This window comes from Electrophorus electricus, chromosome 13, assembly GCF_041902795.1.
Source record: "Electrophorus electricus isolate QZ-2024a chromosome 13, ASM4190279v1, whole genome shotgun sequence".
Taxonomy (NCBI): Eukaryota; Metazoa; Chordata; class Actinopteri; order Gymnotiformes; family Gymnotidae; genus Electrophorus; species Electrophorus electricus.
This window is the reverse complement of record NC_137509.1, coordinates 19,979,975-19,999,204: the sequence shown is the minus strand read 5'-3', so window position 1 is coordinate 19,999,204 and position 19,230 is coordinate 19,979,975. Positions and strand designations below refer to the sequence as shown.

At 36.1% G+C, this 19,230-nt stretch overlaps 14 pseudogenes; all 14 read right to left on the bottom strand.

Moving 5' to 3' along the window:
- Positions 1–732: 732 nt before the first annotated feature.
- Positions 733–851, bottom strand: LOC145648623 (5S ribosomal RNA; annotated as a pseudogene).
- A 1,544-nt stretch (positions 852–2,395) lies between these two features.
- LOC145649628 (5S ribosomal RNA) lies at positions 2,396–2,514 on the bottom strand (annotated as a pseudogene).
- Positions 2,515–3,618: 1,104 nt separating this feature from the next.
- On the bottom strand, positions 3,619–3,737 carry LOC145646464 (5S ribosomal RNA; annotated as a pseudogene).
- A 1,544-nt stretch (positions 3,738–5,281) lies between these two features.
- On the bottom strand, positions 5,282–5,400 carry LOC145649627 (5S ribosomal RNA; annotated as a pseudogene).
- A 1,104-nt stretch (positions 5,401–6,504) lies between these two features.
- LOC145646463 (5S ribosomal RNA) lies at positions 6,505–6,623 on the bottom strand (annotated as a pseudogene).
- A 1,105-nt stretch (positions 6,624–7,728) lies between these two features.
- LOC145644081 (5S ribosomal RNA) lies at positions 7,729–7,847 on the bottom strand (annotated as a pseudogene).
- A 1,215-nt stretch (positions 7,848–9,062) lies between these two features.
- On the bottom strand, positions 9,063–9,181 carry LOC145646462 (5S ribosomal RNA; annotated as a pseudogene).
- Positions 9,182–10,286: 1,105 nt separating this feature from the next.
- Positions 10,287–10,405, bottom strand: LOC145648622 (5S ribosomal RNA; annotated as a pseudogene).
- Positions 10,406–11,949: 1,544 nt separating this feature from the next.
- Positions 11,950–12,068, bottom strand: LOC145646461 (5S ribosomal RNA; annotated as a pseudogene).
- Positions 12,069–13,611: 1,543 nt separating this feature from the next.
- Positions 13,612–13,730, bottom strand: LOC145649625 (5S ribosomal RNA; annotated as a pseudogene).
- Positions 13,731–14,834: 1,104 nt separating this feature from the next.
- On the bottom strand, positions 14,835–14,953 carry LOC145646460 (5S ribosomal RNA; annotated as a pseudogene).
- A 1,105-nt stretch (positions 14,954–16,058) lies between these two features.
- On the bottom strand, positions 16,059–16,177 carry LOC145650670 (5S ribosomal RNA; annotated as a pseudogene).
- Positions 16,178–17,392: 1,215 nt separating this feature from the next.
- Positions 17,393–17,511, bottom strand: LOC145646458 (5S ribosomal RNA; annotated as a pseudogene).
- Positions 17,512–18,616: 1,105 nt separating this feature from the next.
- LOC145648620 (5S ribosomal RNA) lies at positions 18,617–18,735 on the bottom strand (annotated as a pseudogene).
- Between the last annotated feature and the right edge of the window lie 495 nt (positions 18,736–19,230).

The window sequence follows — 19,230 nt, the reverse complement described above, 5'->3', positions numbered from 1 at the left end:
GTTTTTTTAATTAATCACTGCATTTCACATCCTAGCATGTCATCTTGACAGTTAATTAAAGTGATGCAAGAGAAGCTTACAGCATCTCGTAGTCCAATGTGCTAACATATAGTTTTTTGATGAATCACTGCACTTCACATTCAGGCATGTGAGTTGGAGAGTAAATGAAAGTGATGCAAAAAAAACTTACAGCATCTGCTATTCCCAGGTGCTAACAGATAGTTTGAGTTAATTATTCACTGCACTTCAAATTTGAACATGATAGCTTGAACATAAATTAAAGGGATGCAAACAATCTTACAGCACCTGCTATTCCCTGGTACTAAAATATTTCTATTTAATCTGTACACTTCACATACAAGCTTGTCAGTTGCAGATTAAAGTAAAGTGATGCAACAAAAACTTACAGCATTTGCTATTCCCAGGTGCTAACAGATAGTTTTTTTAATTAATCACTGCACTTCACATCCTAGCATGTCATCTTGAAAGTAAATTAAAGTGATGCAAGAGAAGCTTACAGCATCTCGTAGTCCAAGGTGCTAACAGATAGATTTTTGAGGAATCACTGCACTTCACATTCAGGCATGTGAGTTGGAGAGTAAATGAAAGTGATGCAAAAAAAACTTACAGCATCTGCTATTCCCAGGTGCTAACAGATAGTTTTTTTTATTAATCACTGCACTTCACATTTGAGCATGTCAGCTTGAAAGTAAATTAAAGTGATGCAAGAAAAGCTTACAGCACCTGGTATTCCTAGGTAGGGTCCCACCTCAGTACTATTCAGGCCCAAACTTGCTTAGCTTCCAAGGTCAGAGGAGATTGGGCGTTCTCAAGCTGGTGTGGCCGTAAGCCTTAAACACTTACTCAAATTGCCTAATCATAGCAAATATGATCAAAGACCAATCTGACAATTTTTTTTATTAATCCCTGCACTTGACATTCTAGAATGTTATCTTGAATGTAATTAAATGATGCAATAAAAGCTTACAATACGGAGCTGGTATACGGAGGCACTAATTATTCACTGTACTTCAAATTTGAACATGATAGCTTGAACATAAATTAAAGGGATGCAAACAATCTTACAGCACCTGCTATTCCCTGGTACTAAAATATTTCTATTTAATCTGTACACTTCACATACAAGCTTGTCAGTTGCAGATTAAAGTAAAGTGATGCAACAAAAACTTACAGCATCTGCTATTACCAGGTGCTAACAGATAGTTTTTTTAATTAATCACTGCATTTCACATCCTAGCATGTCATCTTGACAATTAATTAAATTGATGCAAGAGAAGCTTACAGCATCTCGTAGTCCAATGTGCTAACATATAGTTTTTTGATGAATCACTGCACTTCACATTCAGGCATGTGAGTTGGAGAGTAAATGAAAGTGATGCAAAAAAAACTTACAGCATCTGCTATTCCCAGGTGCTAACAGATAGTTTGAGTTAATTATTCACTGCACTTCAAATTTGAACATGATAGCTTGAACATAAATTAAAGGGATGCAATACAATCTTACAGCACCTGCTATTCCCTGGTACTAAAATATTTCTCTTTAATCTGTACACTTCACATACAAGCTTGTCAGTTGCAGATTAAAGTAAAGTGATGCAACAAAAACTTACAGCATCTGCTATTCCCAGGTGCTAACAGATAGTTTTTTTAATTAATCACTGCATTTCACATCCTAGCATGTCATCTTGACAGTAAATTAAAGTGATGCAAGAGAAGCTTACAGCATCTCGTAGTCCAAGGTCCTAACATATAGTTTTTTGATGAATCACTGCACTTCACATTCAGGCATGTGAGTTGGAGAGTAAATGAAAGTGATGCAAAAAAAACTTACAGCATCTGCTATTCCCAGGTGCTAACAGATAGTTTGAGTTAATTATTCACTGCACTTCAAATTTGAACATGATAGCTTGAACATAAATTAAAGGGATGCAATACAATCTTACAGCACCTGCTATTCCCTGGTACTAAAATATTTCTATTTAATCTGTACACTTCACATACAAGCTTGTCAGTTGCAGATTAAAGTAAAGTGATGCAACAAAAACTTACAGCATTTGCTATTCCCAGGTGCTAACAGATAGTTTTTTTAATTAATCACTGCACTTCACATCCTAGCATGTCATCTTGAAAGTAAATTAAAGTGATGCAAGAGAAGCTTACAGCATCTCATAGTCCAAGGTGCTAACAGATAGATTTTTGAGGAATCACTGCACTTCACATTCAGGCATGTGAGTTGGAGAGTAAATGAAAGTGATGCAAAAAAAACTTATAGCATCTGCTATTCCCAGGTGCTAACAGATAGTTTTTTTTATTAATCACTGCACTTCACATTTGAGCATGTCAGCTTGAAAGTAAATTAAAGTGATGCAAGAAAAGCTTACAGCACCTGGTATTCCTAGGTAGGGTCCCACCTCAGTACTATTCAGGCCCAAACTTGCTTAGCTTCCAAGGTCAGAGGAGATTGGGCATTCTCAAGCTGGTGTGGCCGTAAGCCTTAAACGCTTACTCAAATTGCCTAATCATAGCAAATATGATCAAAGACCAATCTGACAATTTTTTTTATTAATCCCTGCACTTGACATTCTAGAATGTTATCTTGAATGTAATTAAATGATGCAATAAAAGCTTACAATACGGAGCTGGTATACGGAGGCACTAATTATTCACTGTACTTCAAATTTGAACATGATAGCTTGAACATAAATTAAAGGGATGCAAACAATCTTACAGCACCTGCTATTCCCTGGTACTAAAATATTTCTATTTAATCTGTACACTTCACATACAAGCTTGTCAGTTGCAGATTAAAGTAAAGTGATGCAACAAAAACTTACAGCATCTGCTATTCCCAGGTGCTAACTGATAGTTTTTTTAATTAATCACTGCATTTCACATCCTAGCATGTCATCTTGACAGTTAATTAAAGTGATGCAAGAGAAGCTTACAGCATCTCCTAGTCCAATGTGCTAACATATAGTTTTTTGATGAATCACTGCACTTCACATTCAGGCATGTGAGTTGGAGAGTAAATGAAAGTGATGCAAAAAAAACTTACAGCATCTGCTATTCCCAGGTGCTAACAGATAGTTTGAGTTAATTATTCACTGCACTTCAAATTTGAACATGATAGCTTGAACATAAATTAAAGGGATGCAATACAATCTTACAGCACCTGCTATTCCCTGGTACTAAAATATTTCTATTTAATCTGTACACTTCACATACAAGCTTGTCAGTTGCAGATTAAAGTAAAGTGATGCAACAAAAACTTACAGCATTTGCTATTCCCAGGTGCTAACAGATAGTTTTTTTAATTAATCACTGCACTTCACATCCTAGCATGTCATCTTGAAAGTAAATTAAAGTGATGCAAGAGAAGCTTACAGCATCTCGTAGTCCAAGGTGCTAACAGATAGATTTTTGAGGAATCACTGCACTTCACATTCAGGCATGTGAGTTGGAGAGTAAATGAAAGTGATGCAAAAAAAACTTACAGCATCTGCTATTCCCAGGTGCTAACAGATAGTTTTTTTATTAATCACTGCACTTCACATTTGTGCATGTCAGCTTGAAAGTAAATTAAAGTGATGCAAGAAAAGCTTACAGCACCTGGTATTCCTAGGTAGGGTCCCACCTCAGTACTATTCAGGCCCAAACTTGCTTAGCTTCCAAGGTCAGATGAGATTGGGCGTTCTCAAGCTGGTGTGGCCGTAAGCCTTAAACACTTACTCAAATTGCCTAATCATAGCAAATATGATCAAAGACCAATCTGACAATTTTTTTTATTAATCCCTGCACTTGACATTCTAGAATGTTATCTTGAATGTAATTAAATGATGCAATAAAAGCTTACAATACGGAGCTGGTATACGGAGGCACTAATTATTCACTGTACTTCAAATTTGAACATGATAGCTTGAACATAAATTAAAGGGATGCAAACAATCTTACAGCACCTGCTATTCCCTGGTACTAAAATATTTCAATTTAATCTGTACACTTCACATACAAGCTTGTCAGTTGCAGATTAAAGTAAAGTGATGCAACAAAAACTTACAGCATCTGCTATTCCCAGGTGCTAACAGATAGTTTTTTTAATTAATCACTGCATTTCACATCCTAGCATGTCATCTTGACAGTTAATTAAATTGATGCAAGAGAAGCTTACAGCATCTCGTAGTCCAATGTGCTAACATATAGTTTTTTGATGAATCACCGCACTTCACATTCAGGCATGTGAGTTGGAGAGTAAATGAAAGTGATGCAAAAAAAACTTACAGCATCTGCTATTCCCAGGTGCTAACAGATAGTTTGAGTTAATTATTCACTGCACTTCAAATTTGAACATGATAGCTTGAACATAAATTAAAGGGATGCAATACAATCTTACAGCACCTGCTATTCCCTGGTACTAAAATATTTCTCTTTAATCTGTACACTTCACATACAAGCTTGTCAGTTGCAGATTAAAGTAAAGTGATGCAACAAAAACTTACAGCATCTGCTATTCCCAGGTGCTAACAGATAGTTTTTTTAATTAATCACTGCATTTCACATCCTAGCATGTCATCTTGACAGTAAATTAAAGTGATGCAAGAGAAGCTTACAGCATCTCGTAGTCCAAGGTCCTAACATATAGTTTTTTGATGAATCACTGCACTTCACATTCAGGCATGTGAGTTGGAGAGTAAATGAAAGTGATGCAAAAAAAACTTACAGCATCTGCTATTCCCAGGTGCTAACAGATAGTTTGAGTTAATTATTCACTGCACTTCAAATTTGAACATGATAGCTTGAACATAAATTAAAGGGATGCAATACAATCTTACAGCACCTGCTATTCCCTGGTACTAAAATATTTCTATTTAATCTGTACACTTCACATACAAGCTTGTCAGTTGCAGATTAAAGTAAAGTGATGCAACAAAAACTTACAGCATTTGCTATTCCCAGGTGCTAACAGATAGTTTTTTTAATTAATCACTGCACTTCACATCCTAGCATGTCATCTTGAAAGTAAATTAAAGTGATGCAAGAGAAGCTTACAGCATCTCATAGTCCAAGGTGCTAACAGATAGATTTTTGAGGAATCACTGCACTTCACATTCAGGCATGTGAGTTGGAGAGTAAATGAAAGTGATGCAAAAAAAACTTATAGCATCTGCTATTCCCAGGTGCTAACAGATAGTTTTTTTTATTAATCACTGCACTTCACATTTGAGCATGTCAGCTTGAAAGTAAATTAAAGTGATGCAAGAAAAGCTTACAGCACCTGGTATTCCTAGGTAGGGTCCCACCTCAGTACTATTCAGGCCCAAACTTGCTTAGCTTCCAAGGTCAGAGGAGATTGGGCATTCTCAAGCTGGTGTGGCCGTAAGCCTTAAACGCTTACTCAAATTGCCTAATCATAGCAAATATGATCAAAGACCAATCTGACAATTTTTTTTATTAATCCCTGCACTTGACATTCTAGAATGTTATCTTGAATGTAATTAAATGATGCAATAAAAGCTTACAATACGGAGCTGGTATACGGAGGCACTAATTATTCACTGTACTTCAAATTTGAACATGATAGCTTGAACATAAATTAAAGGGATGCAAACAATCTTACAGCACCTGCTATTCCCTGGTACTAAAATATTTCTATTTAATCTGTACACTTCACATACAAGCTTGTCAGTTGCAGATTAAAGTAAAGTGATGCAACAAAAACTTACAGCATCTGCTATTCCCAGGTGCTAACTGATAGTTTTTTTAATTAATCACTGCATTTCACATCCTAGCATGTCATCTTGACAGTTAATTAAAGTGATGCAAGAGAAGCTTACAGCATCTCCTAGTCCAATGTGCTAACATATAGTTTTTTGATGAATCACTGCACTTCACATTCAGGCATGTGAGTTGGAGAGTAAATGAAAGTGATGCAAAAAAAACTTACAGCATCTGCTATTCCCAGGTGCTAACAGATAGTTTGAGTTAATTATTCACTGCACTTCAAATTTGAACATGATAGCTTGAACATAAATTAAAGGGATGCAATACAATCTTACAGCACCTGCTATTCCCTGGTACTAAAATATTTCTATTTAATCTGTACACTTCACATACAAGCTTGTCAGTTGCAGATTAAAGTAAAGTGATGCAACAAAAACTTACAGCATTTGCTATTCCCAGGTGCTAACAGATAGTTTTTTTAATTAATCACTGCACTTCACATCCTAGCATGTCATCTTGAAAGTAAATTAAAGTGATGCAAGAGAAGCTTACAGCATCTCGTAGTCCAAGGTGCTAACAGATAGATTTTTGAGGAATCACTGCACTTCACATTCAGGCATGTGAGTTGGAGAGTAAATGAAAGTGATGCAAAAAAAACTTACAGCATCTGCTATTCCCAGGTGCTAACAGATAGTTTTTTTATTAATCACTGCACTTCACATTTGTGCATGTCAGCTTGAAAGTAAATTAAAGTGATGCAAGAAAAGCTTACAGCACCTGGTATTCCTAGGTAGGGTCCCACCTCAGTACTATTCAGGCCCAAACTTGCTTAGCTTCCAAGGTCAGATGAGATTGGGCGTTCTCAAGCTGGTGTGGCCGTAAGCCTTAAACACTTACTCAAATTGCCTAATCATAGCAAATATGATCAAAGACCAATCTGACAATTTTTTTTATTAATCCCTGCACTTGACATTCTAGAATGTTATCTTGAATGTAATTAAATGATGCAATAAAAGCTTACAATACGGAGCTGGTATACGGAGGCACTAATTATTCACTGTACTTCAAATTTGAACATGATAGCTTGAACATAAATTAAAGGGATGCAAACAATCTTACAGCACCTGCTATTCCCTGGTACTAAAATATTTCAATTTAATCTGTACACTTCACATACAAGCTTGTCAGTTGCAGATTAAAGTAAAGTGATGCAACAAAAACTTACAGCATCTGCTATTCCCAGGTGCTAACAGATAGTTTTTTTAATTAATCACTGCATTTCACATCCTAGCATGTCATCTTGACAGTTAATTAAATTGATGCAAGAGAAGCTTACAGCATCTCGTAGTCCAATGTGCTAACATATAGTTTTTTGATGAATCACCGCACTTCACATTCAGGCATGTGAGTTGGAGAGTAAATGAAAGTGATGCAAAAAAAACTTACAGCATCTGCTATTCCCAGGTGCTAACAGATAGTTTGAGTTAATTATTCACTGCACTTCAAATTTGAACATGATAGCTTGAACATAAATTAAAGGGATGCAATACAATCTTACAGCACCTGCTATTCCCTGGTACTAAAATATTTCTATTTAATCTGTACACTTCACATACAAGCTTGTCAGTTGCAGATTAAAGTAAAGTGATGCAACAAAAACTTACAGCATTTGCTATTCCCAGGTGCTAACAGATAGTTTTTTTAATTAATCACTGCACTTCACATCCTAGCATGTCATCTTGAAAGTAAATTAAAGTGATGCAAGAGAAGCTTACAGCATCTCATAGTCCAAGGTGCTAACAGATAGATTTTTGAGGAATCACTGCACTTCACATTCAGGCATGTGAGTTGGAGAGTAAATGAAAGTGATGCAAAAAAAACTTACAGCATCTGCTATTCCCAGGTGCTAACAGATAGTTTTTTTTATTAATCACTGCACTTCACATTTGAGCATGTCAGCTTGAAAGTAAATTAAAGTGATGCAAGAAAAGCTTACAGCACCTGGTATTCCTAGGTAGGGTCCCACCTCAGTACTATTCAGGCCCAAACTTGCTTAGCTTCCAAGGTCAGAGGAGATTGGGCGTTCTCAAGCTGGAGTGGCAGAAAGCCTTAAACGCTTACTCAAATTGCCTAATCATAGCAAATATGATCAAAGACCAATCTGACAATTTTTTTTATTAATCCCTGCACTTGACATTCTAGAATGTTATCTTGAATGTAATTAAATGATGCAATAAAAGCTTACAATACGGAGCTGGTATACGGAGGCACTAATTATTCACTGTACTTCAAATTTGAACATGATAGCTTGAACATAAATTAAAGGGATGCAAACAATCTTACAGCACCTGCTATTCCCTGGTACTAAAATATTTCTATTTAATCTGTACACTTCACATACAAGCTTGTCAGTTGCAGATTAAAGTAAAGTGATGCAACAAAAACTTACAGCATCTGCTATTCCCAGGTGCTAACAGATAGTTTTTTTAATTAATCACTGCATTTCACATCCTAGCATGTCATCTTGACAGTTAATTAAAGTGATGCAAGAGAAGCTTACAGCATCTCCTAGTCCAATGTGCTAACATATAGTTTTTTGATGAATCACTGCACTTCACATTCAGGCATGTGAGTTGGAGAGTAAATGAAAGTGATGCAAAAAAAACTTACAGCATCTGCTATTCCCAGGTGCTAACAGATAGTTTGAGTTAATTATTCACTGCACTTCAAATTTGAACATGATAGCTTGAACATAAATTAAAGGGATGCAATACAATCTTAGAGCACCTGCTATTCCCTGGTACTAAAATATTTCTATTTAATCTGTACACTTCACATACAAGCTTGTCAGTTGCAGATTAAAGTAAAGTGATGCAACAAAAACTTACAGCATTTGCTATTCCCAGGTGCTAACAGATAGTTTTTTTAATTAATCACTGCACTTCACATCCTAGCATGTCATCTTGAAAGTAAATTAAAGTGATGCAAGAGAAGCTTACAGCATCTCGTAGTCCAAGGTGCTAACAGATAGATTTTTGAGGAATCACTGCACTTCTCATTCAGGCATGTGAGTTGGAGAGTAAATGAAAGTGATGCAAAAAAAACTTACAGCATCTGCTATTCCCAGGTGCTAACAGATAGTTTTTTTATTAATCACTGCACTTCACATTTGTGCATGTCAGCTTGAAAGTAAATTAAAGTGATGCAAGAAAAGCTTACAGCATCTCGTAGTCCAAGGTGCTAACAGATAGTTTTTTTTATTAATCACTGCACTTCACATTTGAGCATGTCAGCTTGAAAGTAAATTAAAGTGATGCAAGAAAAGCTTACAGCACCTGGTATTCCTAGGTAGGGTCCCACCTCAGTACTATTCAGGCCCAAACTTGCTTAGCTTCCAAGGTCAGATGAGATTGGGCGTTCTCAAGCTGGTGTGGCCGTAAGCCTTAAGCACTTACTCAAATTGCCTAATCATAGCAAATATGATCAAAGACCAATCTGACAATTTTTTTTATTAATCCCTGCACTTGACATTCTAGAATGTTATCTTGAATGTAATTAAATGATGCAATAAAAGCTTACAATACGGAGCTGGTATACGGAGGCACTAATTATTCACTGTACTTCAAATTTGAACATGATAGCTTGAACATAAATTAAAGGGATGCAAACAATCTTACAGCACCTGCTATTCCCTGGTACTAAAATATTTCTATTTAATCTGTACACTTCACATACAAGCTTGTCAGTTGCAGATTAAAGTAAAGTGATGCAACAAAAACTTACAGCATCTGCTATTCCCAGGTGCTAACAGATAGTTTTTTTAATTAATCACTGCATTTCACATCCTAGCATGTCATCTTGACAGTTAATTAAAGTGATGCAAGAGAAGCTTACAGCATCTCGTAGTCCAATGTGCTAACATATAGTTTTTTGATGAATCACTGCACTTCACATTCAGGCATGTGAGTTGGAGAGTAAATGAAAGTGATGCAAAAAAAACTTACAGCATCTGCTATTCCCAGGTGCTAACAGATAGTTTGAGTTAATTATTCACTGCACTTCAAATTTGAACATGATAGCTTGAACATAAATTAAAGGGATGCAATACAATCTTACAGCACCTGCTATTCCCTGGTACTAAAATATTTCTATTTAATCTGTACACTTCACATACAAGCTTGTCAGTTGCAGATTAAAGTAAAGTGATGCAACAAAAACTTACAGCATTTGCTATTCCCAGGTGCTAACAGATAGTTTTTTTAATTAATCACTGCACTTCACATCCTAGCATGTCATCTTGAAAGTAAATTAAAGTGATGCAAGAGAAGCTTACAGCATCTCGTAGTCCAAGGTGCTAACGGATAGATTTTTGAGGAATCACTGCACTTCACATTCAGGCATGTGAGTTGGAGAGTAAATGAAAGTGATGCAAAAAAAACTTACAGCATCTGCTATTCCCAGGTGCTAACAGATAGTTTTTTTTATTAATCACTGCACTTCACATTTGAGCATGTCAGCTTGAAAGTAAATTAAAGTGATGCAAGAAAAGCTTACAGCACCTGGTATTCCTAGGTAGGGTCCCACCTCAGTACTATTCAGGCCCAAACTTGCTTAGCTTCCAAGGTCAGAGGAGATTGGGCGTTCTCAAGCTGGTGTGGCCGTAAGCCTTAAACACTTACTCAAATTGCCTAATCATAGCAAATATGATCAAAGACCAATCTGACAATTTTTTTTATTAATCCCTGCACTTGACATTCTAGAATGTTATCTTGAATGTAATTAAATGATGCAATAAAAGCTTACAATACGGAGCTGGTATACGGAGGCACTAATTATTCACTGTACTTCAAATTTGAACATGATAGCTTGAACATAAATTAAAGGGATGCAAACAATCTTACAGCACCTGCTATTCCCTGGTACTAAAATATTTCTATTTAATCTGTACACTTCACATACAAGCTTGTCAGTTGCAGATTAAAGTAAAGTGATGCAACAAAAACTTACAGCATCTGCTATTACCAGGTGCTAACAGATAGTTTTTTTAATTAATCACTGCATTTCACATCCTAGCATGTCATCTTGACAATTAATTAAATTGATGCAAGAGAAGCTTACAGCATCTCGTAGTCCAATGTGCTAACATATAGTTTTTTGATGAATCACTGCACTTCACATTCAGGCATGTGAGTTGGAGAGTAAATGAAAGTGATGCAAAAAAAACTTACAGCATCTGCTATTCCCAGGTGCTAACAGATAGTTTGAGTTAATTATTCACTGCACTTCAAATTTGAACATGATAGCTTGAACATAAATTAAAGGGATGCAATACAATCTTACAGCACCTGCTATTCCCTGGTACTAAAATATTTCTATTTAATCTGTACACTTCACATACAAGCTTGTCAGTTGCAGATTAAAGTAAAGTGATGCAACAAAAACTTACAGCATCTGCTATTCCCAGGTGCTAACAGATAGTTTTTTTAATTAATCACTGCATTTCACATCCTAGCATGTCATCTTGACAGTAAATTAAAGTGATGCAAGAGAAGCTTACAGCATCTCGTAGTCCAAGGTGCTAACATATAGTTTTTTGATGAATCACTGCACTTCACATTCAGGCATGTGAGTTGGAGAGTAAATGAAAGTGATGCAAAAAAAACTTACAGCATCTGCTATTCCCAGGTGCTAACAGATAGTTTGAGTTAATTATTCACTGCACTTCAAATTTGAACATGATAGCTTGAACATAAATTAAAGGGATGCAATACAATCTTACAGCACCTGCTATTCCCTGGTACTAAAATATTTCTATTTAATCTGTACACTTCACATACAAGCTTGTCAGTTGCAGATTAAAGTAAAGTGATGCAACAAAAACTTACAGCATTTGCTATTCCCAGGTGCTAACAGATAGTTTTTTTAATTAATCACTGCACTTCACATCCTAGCATGTCATCTTGAAAGTAAATTAAAGTGATGCAAGAGAAGCTTACAGCATCTCGTAGTCCAAGGTGCTAACAGATAGATTTTTGAGGAATCACTGCACTTCACATTCAGGCATGTGAGTTGGAGAGTAAATGAAAGTGATGCAAAAAAAACTTACAGCATCTGCTATTCCCAGGTGCTAACAGATAGTTTTTTTTATTAATCACTGCACTTCACATTTGAGCATGTCAGCTTGAAAGTAAATTAAAGTGATGCAAGAAAAGCTTACAGCACCTGGTATTCCTAGGTAGGGTCCCACCTCAGTACTATTCAGGCCCAAACTTGCTTAGCTTCCAAGGTCAGATGAGATTGGGCGTTCTCAAGCTGGTGTGGCCGTAAGCCTTAAACACTTACTCAAATTGCCTAATCATAGCAAATATGATCAAAGACCAATCTGACAATTTTTTTTATTAATCCCTGCACTTGACATTCTAGAATGTTATCTTGAATGTAATTAAATGATGCAATAAAAGCTTACAATACGGAGCTGGTATACGGAGGCACTAATTATTCACTGTACTTCAAATTTGAACATGATAGCTTGAACATAAATTAAAGGGATGCAAACAATCTTACAGCACCTGCTATTCCCTGGTACTAAAATATTTCTATTGAATCTGTACACTTCACATACAAGCTTGTCAGTTGCAGATTAAAGTAAAGTGATGCAACAAAAACTTACAGCATCTGCTATTCCCAGGTGCTAACAGATAGTTTTTTTAATTAATCACTGCATTTCACATCCTAGCATGTCATCTTGACAGTTAATTAAAGTGATGCAAGAGAAGCTTACAGCATCTCGTAGTCCAATGTGCTAACATATAGTTTTTTGATGAATCACTGCACTTCACATTCAGGCATGTGAGTTGGAGAGTAAATGAAAGTGATGCAAAAAAAACTTACAGCATCTGCTATTCCCAGGTGCTAACAGATAGTTTGAGTTAATTATTCACTGCACTTCAAATTTGAACATGATAGCTTGAACATAAATTAAAGGGATGCAAACAATCTTACAGCACCTGCTATTCCCTGGTACTAAAATATTTCTATTTAATCTGTACACTTCACATACAAGCTTGTCAGTTGCAGATTAAAGTAAAGTGATGCAACAAAAACTTACAGCATTTGCTATTCCCAGGTGCTAACAGATAGTTTTTTTAATTAATCACTGCACTTCACATCCTAGCATGTCATCTTGAAAGTAAATTAAAGTGATGCAAGAGAAGCTTACAGCATCTCGTAGTCCAAGGTGCTAACAGATAGATTTTTGATGAATCACTGCACTTCACATTCAGGCATGTGAGTTGGAGAGTAAATGAAAGTGATGCAAAAAAAACTTACAGCATCTGCTATTCCCAGGTGCTAACAGATAGTTTGAGTTAATTATTCACTGCACTTCAAATTTGAACATGATAGCTTGAACATAAATTAAAGGGATGCAATACAATCTTACAGCACCTGCTATTCCCTGGTACTAAAATATTTCTATTTAATCTGTACACTTCACATACAAGCTTGTCAGTTGCAGATTAAAGTAAAGTGATGCAACAAAAACTTACAGCATTTGCTATTCCCAGGTGCTAACAGATAGTTTTTTTAATTAATCACTGCACTTCACATCCTAGCATGTCATCTTGAAAGTAAATTAAAGTGATGCAAGAGAAGCTTACAGCATCTCATAGTCCAAGGTGCTAACAGATAGATTTTTGAGGAATCACTGCACTTCACATTCAGGCATGTGAGTTGGAGAGTAAATGAAAGTGATGCAAAAAAAACTTATAGCATCTGCTATTCCCAGGTGCTAACAGATAGTTTTTTTTATTAATCACTGCACTTCACATTTGAGCATGTCAGCTTGAAAGTAAATTAAAGTGATGCAAGAAAAGCTTACAGCACCTGGTATTCCTAGGTAGGGTCCCACCTCAGTACTATTCAGGCCCAAACTTGCTTAGCTTCCAAGGTCAGAGGAGATTGGGCATTCTCAAGCTGGTGTGGCCGTAAGCCTTAAACGCTTACTCAAATTGCCTAATCATAGCAAATATGATCAAAGACCAATCTGACAATTTTTTTTATTAATCCCTGCACTTGACATTCTAGAATGTTATCTTGAATGTAATTAAATGATGCAATAAAAGCTTACAATACGGAGCTGGTATACGGAGGCACTAATTATTCACTGTACTTCAAATTTGAACATGATAGCTTGAACATAAATTAAAGGGATGCAAACAATCTTACAGCACCTGCTATTCCCTGGTACTAAAATATTTCTATTTAATCTGTACACTTCACATACAAGCTTGTCAGTTGCAGATTAAAGTAAAGTGATGCAACAAAAACTTACAGCATCTGCTATTCCCAGGTGCTAACAGATAGTTTTTTTAATTAATCACTGCATTTCACATCCTAGCATGTCATCTTGACAGTTAATTAAAGTGATGCAAGAGAAGCTTACAGCATCTCCTAGTCCAATGTGCTAACATATAGTTTTTTGATGAATCACTGCACTTCACATTCAGGCATGTGAGTTGGAGAGTAAATGAAAGTGATGCAAAAAAAACTTACAGCATCTGCTATTCCCAGGTGCTAACAGATAGTTTGAGTTAATTATTCACTGCACTTCAAATTTGAACATGATAGCTTGAACATAAATTAAAGGGATGCAATACAATCTTACAGCACCTGCTATTCCCTGGTACTAAAATATTTCTATTTAATCTGTACACTTCACATACAAGCTTGTCAGTTGCAGATTAAAGTAAAGTGATGCAACAAAAACTTACAGCATTTGCTATTCCCAGGTGCTAACAGATAGTTTTTTTAATTAATCACTGCACTTCACATCCTAGCATGTCATCTTGAAAGTAAATTAAAGTGATGCAAGAGAAGCTTACAGCATCTCGTAGTCCAAGGTGCTAACAGATAGATTTTTGAGGAATCACTGCACTTCACATTCAGGCATGTGAGTTGGAGAGTAAATGAAAGTGATGCAAAAAAAACTTACAGCATCTGCTATTCCCAGGTGCTAACAGATAGTTTTTTTATTAATCACTGCACTTCACATTTGTGCATGTCAGCTTGAAAGTAAATTAAAGTGATGCAAGAAAAGCTTACAGCACCTGGTATTCCTAGGTAGGGTCCCACCTCAGTACTATTCAGGCCCAAACTTGCTTAGCTTCCAAGGTCAGATGAGATTGGGCGTTCTCAAGCTGGTGTGGCCGTAAGCCTTAAACACTTACTCAAATTGCCTAATCATAGCAAATATGATCAAAGACCAATCTGACAATTTTTTTTATTAATCCCTGCACTTGACATTCTAGAATGTTATCTTGAATGTAATTAAATGATGCAATAAAAGCTTACAATACGGAGCTGGTATACGGAGGCACTAATTATTCACTGTACTTCAAATTTGAACATGATAGCTTGAACATAAATTAAAGGGATGCAAACAATCTTACAGCACCTGCTATTCCCTGGTACTAAAATATTTCAATTTAATCTGTACACTTCACATACAAGCTTGTCAGTTGCAGATTAAAGTAAAGTGATGCAACAAAAACTTACAACATCTGCTATTCCCAGGTGCTAACAGATAGTTTTTTTAATTAATCACTGCATTTCACATCCTAGCATGTCATCTTGACAGTTAATTAAATTGATGCAAGAGAAGCTTACAGCATCTCGTAGTCCAATGTGCTAACATATAGTTTTTTGATGAATCACCGCACTTCACATTCAGGCATGTGAGTTGGAGAGTAAATGAAAGTGATGCAAAAAAAACTTACAGCATCTGCTATTCCCAGGTGCTAACAGATAGTTTGAGTTAATTATTCACTGCACTTCAAATTTGAACATGATAGCTTGAACATAAATTAAAGGGATGCAATACAATCTTACAGCACCTGCTATTCCCTGGTACTAAAATATTTCTATTTAATCTGTACACTTCACATACAAGCTTGTCAGTTGCAGATTAAAGTAAAGTGATGCAACAAAAACTTACAGCATTTGCTATTCCCAGGTGCTAACAGATAGTTTTTTTAATTAATCACTGCACTTCACATCCTAGCATGTCATCTTGAAAGTAAATTAAAGTGATGCAAGAGAAGCTTACAGCATCTCATAGTCCAAGGTGCTAACAGATAGATTTTTGAGGAATCACTGCACTTCACATTCAGGCATGTGAGTTGGAGAGTAAATGAAAGTGATGCAAAAAAAACTTACAGCATCTGCTATTCCCAGGTGCTAACAGATAGTTTTTTTTATTAATCACTGCACTTCACATTTGAGCATGTCAGCTTGAAAGTAAATTAAAGTGATGCAAGAAAAGCTTACAGCACCTGGTATTCCTAGGTAGGGTCCCACCTCAGTACTATTCAGGCCCAAACTTGCTTAGCTTCCAAGGTCAGAGGAGATTGGGCGTTCTCAAGCTGGAGTGGCAGTAAGCCTTAAACGCTTACTCAAATTGCCTAATCATAGCAAATATGATCAAAGACCAATCTGACAATTTTTTTTATTAATCCCTGCACTTGACATTCTAGAATGTTATCTTGAATGTAATTAAATGATGCAATAAAAGCTTACAATACGGAGCTGGTATACGGAGGCACTAATTATTCACTGTACTTCAAATTTGAACATGATAGCTTGAACATAAATTAAAGGGATGCAAACAATCTTACAGCACCTGCTATTCCCTGGTACTAAAATATTTCTATTTAATCTGTACACTTCACATACAAGCTTGTCAGTTGCAGATTAAAGTAAAGTGATGCAACAAAAACTTACAGCATCTGCTATTCCCAGGTGCTAACAGATAGTTTTTTTAATTAATCACTGCATTTCACATCCTAGCATGTCATCTTGACAGTTAATTAAAGTGATGCAAGAGAAGCTTACAGCATCTCCTAGTCCAATGTGCTAACATATAGTTTTTTGATGAATCACTGCACTTCACATTCAGGCATGTGAGTTGGAGAGTAAATGAAAGTGATGCAAAAAAAACTTACAGCATCTGCTATTCCCAGGTGCTAACAGATAGTTTGAGTTAATTATTCACTGCACTTCAAATTTGAACATGATAGCTTGAACATAAATTAAAGGGATGCAATACAATCTTACAGCACCTGCTATTCCCTGGTACTAAAATATTTCTATTTAATCTGTACACTTCACATACAAGCTTGTCAGTTGCAGATTAAAGTAAAGTGATGCAACAAAAACTTACAGCATTTGCTATTCCCAGGTGCTAACAGATAGTTTTTTTAATTAATCACTGCACTTCACATCCTAGCATGTCATCTTGAAAGTAAATTAAAGTGATGCAAGAGAAGCTTACAGCATCTCGTAGTCCAAGGTGCTAACAGATAGATTTTTGAGGAATCACTGCACTTCTCATTCAGGCATGTGAGTTGGAGAGTAAATGAAAGTGATGCAAAAAAAACTTACAGCATCTGCTATTCCCAGGTGCTAACAGATAGTTTTTTTATTAATCACTGCACTTCACATTTGTGCATGTCAGCTTGAAAGTAAATTAAAGTGATGCAAGAAAAGCTTACAGCATCTCGTAGTCCAAGGTGCTAACAGATAGTTTTTTTTATTAATCACTGCACTTCACATTTGAGCATGTCAGCTTGAAAGTAAATTAAAGTGATGCAAGAAAAGCTTACAGCACCTGGTATTCCTAGGTAGGGTCCCACCTCAGTACTATTCAGGCCCAAACTTGCTTAGCTTCCAAGGTCAGATGAGATTGGGCGTTCTCAAGCTGGTGTGGCCGTAAGCCTTAAGCACTTACTCAAATTGCCTAATCATAGCAAATATGATCAAAGACCAATCTGACAATTTTTTTTATTAATCCCTGCACTTGACATTCTAGAATGTTATCTTGAATGTAATTAAATGATGCAATAAAAGCTTACAATACGGAGCTGGTATACGGAGGCACTAATTATTCACTGTACTTCAAATTTGAACATGATAGCTTGAACATAAATTAAAGGGATGCAAACAATCTTACAGCACCTGCTATTCCCTGGTACTAAAATATTTCTATTTAATCTGTACACTTCACATACAAGCTTGTCAGTTGCAGATTAAAGTAAAGTGATGCAACAAAAACTTACAGCATCTGCTATTCCCAGGTGCTAACAGATAGTTTTTTTAATTAATCACTGCATTTCACATCCTAGCATGTCATCTTGACAGTTAATTAAAGTGATGCAAGAGAAGCTTACAGCATCTCGTAGTCCAATGTGCTAACATATAGTTTTTTGATGAATCACTGCACTTCACATTCAGGCATTTGAGTTGGAGAGTAAATGAAAGTGATGCAAAAAAAACTTACAGCATCTGCTATTCCCAGGTGCTAACAGATAGTTTGAGTTAATTATTCACTGCACTTCAAATTTGAACATGATAGCTTGAACATAAATTAAAGGGATGCAATACAATCTTACAGCACCTGCTATTCCCTGGTACTAAAATATTTCTATTTAATCTGTACACTTCACATACAAGCTTGTCAGTTGCAGATTAAAGTAAAGTGATGCAACAAAAACTTACAGCATTTGCTATTCCCAGGTGCTAACAGATAGTTTTTTTAATTAATCACTGCACTTCACATCCTAGCATGTCATCTTGAAAGTAAATTAAAGTGATGCAAGAGAAGCTTACAGCATCTCGTAGTCCAAGGTGCTAACAGATAGATTTTTGAGGAATCACTGCACTTCACATTCAGGCATGTGAGTTGGAGAGTAAATGAAAGTGATGCAAAAAAAACTTACAGCATCTGCTATTCCCAGGTGCTAACAGATAGTTTTTTTTATTAATCACTGCACTTCACATTTGAGCATGTCAGCTTGAAAGTAAATTAAAGTGATGCAAGAAAAGCTTACAGCACCTGGTATTCCTAGGTAGGGTCCCACCTCAGTACTATTCAGGCCCAAACTTGCTTAGCTTCCAAGGTCAGAGGAGATTGGGCGTTCTCAAGCTGGTGTGGCCGTAAGCCTTAAACACTTACTCAAATTGCCTAATCATAGCAAATATGATCAAAGACCAATCTGACAATTTTTTTTATTAATCCCTGCACTTGACATTCTAGAATGTTATCTTGAATGTAATTAAATGATGCAATAAAAGCTTACAATACGGAGCTGGTATACGGAGGCACTAATTATTCACTGTACTTCAAATTTGAACATGATAGCTTGAACATAAATTAAAGGGATGCAAACAATCTTACAGCACCTGCTATTCCCTGGTACTAAAATATTTCTATTTAATCTGTACACTTCACATACAAGCTTGTCAGTTGCAGATTAAAGTAAAGTGATGCAACAAAAACTTACAGCATCTGCTATTCCCAGGTGCTAACAGATAGTTTTTTTAATTAATCACTGCATTTCACATCCTAGCATGTCATCTTGACAGTTAATTAAATTGATGCAAGAGAAGCTTACAGCATCTCGTAGTCCAATGTGCTAACATATAGTTTTTTGATGA